The following is a 3783-nucleotide window of genomic DNA, read 5'->3' as shown; positions in this document are numbered from 1 at the left end:
GAACGCGAACGTATATGCTCTGTGTGGTACAAACGAAGTGTGTTGCGCGTGCGGCAACCGCTACGATTCAGCATCTGGGCAGCAATGCTGTACAGGCGCTGCGAATAGCTAGCGCTATTCAGATAGGAAAAAACCATTACTGTTTTATATCGATTTCAATATTTATTAAATCTTAAGCTTATCTAAGAAAAAAAGGCTTGACATTCAATTTACTTCAAAAAACTTGGGCACATTGCAATTATAGAATGTGGTCTATCGGTTGTTCCTTTGCACATTTCAAAGAAATTCTTTATGAATGCAGAAATGTTACCATAGCTATCCATTTTCAGTTGATTCCGCCAGAAGTTCAGCAAAGAATGTGCCAAAGAAATTATCTTTGATTGCTCTATTATATAGAAAATTGTTCAGTGTAAAACGGTTACACACACCAATACGAACCAATTCGATACATATCATTTGCAGTCTATAATTATGTACTTCGATGAAATGTGCAGCATTTTCAAACTCGCACAAACAGAATGGACAGAAAAAAAACCGTCGACCGAATGTTTTTGTTTCCCTTTTTTTTATAAAAAATTAAAAGGCACATGCCAAGTCAACTCCCATTATGGTTCAGTTTTTCGAGTGAAAACTGTATTTAAAATTCATAATTGGCATTGTAGGTGGAAGAAAAGAATTTTTTTTAATGTCATAGAATTAAAGGGACATGAATTTGGTTGATTGGATGATTTCGTGATAATAAGCTTGTGGAAAAGCGGCAACAATTTTTAAATCAAAATGAAATGACAATTAGATGACACGTTGTGTGTTGATCGCGGTTATTTTTCGAAAATCAAATGCATGAAGAGTCTTCATTGAAGACTATGACATAATTGGCTCTTTTTTTTACAACACATTAATTTTCCATGACACACGAAACCTTCAATAAAAAAAAATGTAAGGGGCGTGAATGTGACCGGTAGTCATTTGTAGTTTGATGTTTTGCCGGCATAAATTGCCATTGCCATCATTATTTCTGCATAAAAAAATTGAAACGAAGGAGAGAAAAAATTGATGGAGGTTTTCGTACTACTTCTAATGTGAGACGATTTACACGCAACGCCAGATTATTTTTCGCTTATTTTTTTTTAAATGAATGACAAATGTTCAGGTCTTTCTCACATTGGACCAGCAAAATGCGGAATAAGAAAATGTGTGTTTTTTTAATATCACACATACAAGGACCCAAGCACCAAGAATCGAGCAACGAACGATGCGATAAATGAGTCAGAGAAAATTGCCATTGGCATCGAAATAATTTTTTTTTTAAAAGAGTGTATAAATAGCAAATTGATGCGATGTGAAATAGTCGAGCACTTTCACTTCACTTAAAAGCCGTATTATGTTTGGGATCTGTATGCGCGATTTTTTTTGTGTGCACACATTTCACAGTTGAAGCACATTTTTTACGTAGGTAGCGAATGTGTGGCTGACATCGTCATAATATTGCATACGATGTAAATGCATTTTGTATGTCTATACAATGCATCAAATGCGCCACACGTTCAATGGCAGCAAAAGAATGGCAAACAAAATGCACAACAGAAACGACGAACTATAAAAAAATATAAAACAAACACACACACACACACAGACAGAGAGAGAGATAGAAAATGGAAAGTAATGGAAATGCGCCAACGTTATCATGAAGACAAAATTATGCACTTTGGTGCAGGTCGTTGCCGATCGACATTATAAGTTCAATAACTTCTTGTGTACGCTGACAGAAGTTACGTATTAGATCGCTGTATTGTCTTTTCGTTTTGTTTTAGCCAAGCGCCGTGTTCTTCACGATAATTGCCGCCATCGTGCACAATGTCAAATGGAAAGCTTTGTAATACGATGAACTCAGTTCGTGCAAGTTATCGTTTCGATTGACAATCAATTTGAATGATCTCATATGGCGACAATTATTTGCACACAGTCATCGGACATAAAAACAATATCTATTAAATTATGTTGAATGGGGTGCTTATGAGACAATAATAGAAATTCTCTGTTTATTAAAAAGAGGAAATGGAATGGCGTTTGCATTTATCCAAAAATGGCACATCATGAATGATGATTATGATTGACTGTGTGTCCATATTCGACAATTGTTACGAACTTAAAAATTGATTCGTTTTTTTTTCACTACATCGTAAATTGATTGTTCATATAATAATGAGAGTTTTAAGTGTAATTGTCTAGCAAAAAAAGGTGACTCTATCTACTTTACTTCTGTTTCTGTTTTTTAAGTGTATGATTGCATAATTTACCTTTGCTTTGGTTGAATTGGCATATGAACGAAAACAAACAATCCAATTTCATCGCCGTTCAAACTCTCTATCAATCAATCCAGCGAAATAAAACTTTCAAGTACTTTCGATTTCCTCGATTGTTTGCCAATTTCGATTCCGATCGGTTGAAAGAAGAAACGAGATAGATACGAGAGAAGAAAAAAAAACGAAATTTGCAATCAAAAATGGCAAAGTGATTGATGCATAAACCGAATTTCGGCAATCCGTTGTAATATCGCGAAATAGCTTTGTTTTTATAGATGGGTTTGGGGTTTTTTCTCTCTCTCGCCGTCATCATTTTCGCCGATATTGTGCAGAAAAGAGAGTCGCTGCTGTGTTTTTTCCTTCAAAATGGTGTTTTTGTTGCTGCATTTACATAATATCTGAACAATGGAGTCAAAAATCGATCACGTATTTTATAATGCAAACGAAGGAGGAAAAAAACACACTTTTTATGAATTAATTTCGATTTGTTATAAAAGGAGAAAATTTTGCGGCAAGTACAGAAGCAATAACAACAAAAAATAGCACGCGAAAACTAACAAAAAGCATATAACATAACACAAAGATCTGGTTTTATGATGCCACACAGCATAGAGCACAAAATGACCTTGTTGACAACAACAAAAACAACAACAACAACGAAAAATCGTTTTGCATCGAAACATGTTAAACATGCATATTGATGGAACCGAGAAAGATTTGAAAGAGACCGCATTCAATATTTACGTAAAATAAAATTAAATATTATTATGTGTGTGCCGTTGATTTTTGGCCGGTCACGCGAATTTGGTATTTTGGTTTCATTCTAATGTATGAAATCGATAACATCAATGATTTTCATTTGTTTGAAGAGGCTTTTTTTATTATTAAATTTTATATTACATAAAATGGTGTTAAGGTTGATGGTACGTTTATGTTAGCCGAAATCAACTCAACTTGAATGACCCAAGTAGACTCAAGACTGTTAAAATGTTTCAAATCTTGACCAATGGAATTTTACAAAGAAGATCACCACATTGACACTTGACATACAAATAATTTAACAGCGATGTCAAGCAATTTTATAGCAAGTCTCAATTCTTACGATTCAAAGTATACATAAACTCTTTTTATTCTAATATAAAGTTATTTCTCCGGTAATTGCATATTAAACCATTGAAAATATTAAAAGAATATTTAAGAGTTCGTGGACGTTTTTTTCCGATGGAATTTTGTTTACAACAATTTTCGAAAATTTTTTAAATCTTAAGTGGGGTTTACTTGGGTAAGTTAAAAAAAAAAAAACTGGTATAAAAACCGGTGAAAATGGCCAAAAAGATTTGTTTGGTAGCATTGAAAAACATGTAAAAAAGCGAACGGTACAATCTAGACCATTCATTCATGTGCATCGTGCTTTCAGTGTTCTGCGGTCAATGAGTTCGAACATCAGTTGTTTCTTTTTTCTCAACGACAGTGCTTTAAA

This window comes from Contarinia nasturtii, unplaced genomic scaffold (genome assembly GCF_009176525.2).
Source record: "Contarinia nasturtii isolate CC-2019 unplaced genomic scaffold, AAFC_CNas_1.1 Cnas_scaffold_493, whole genome shotgun sequence".
Classification (NCBI taxonomy): domain Eukaryota; kingdom Metazoa; phylum Arthropoda; class Insecta; order Diptera; family Cecidomyiidae; genus Contarinia; species Contarinia nasturtii.
The sequence above is the reverse complement of the archived record's forward strand: the minus strand, read 5'-3'. Positions refer to the sequence as shown.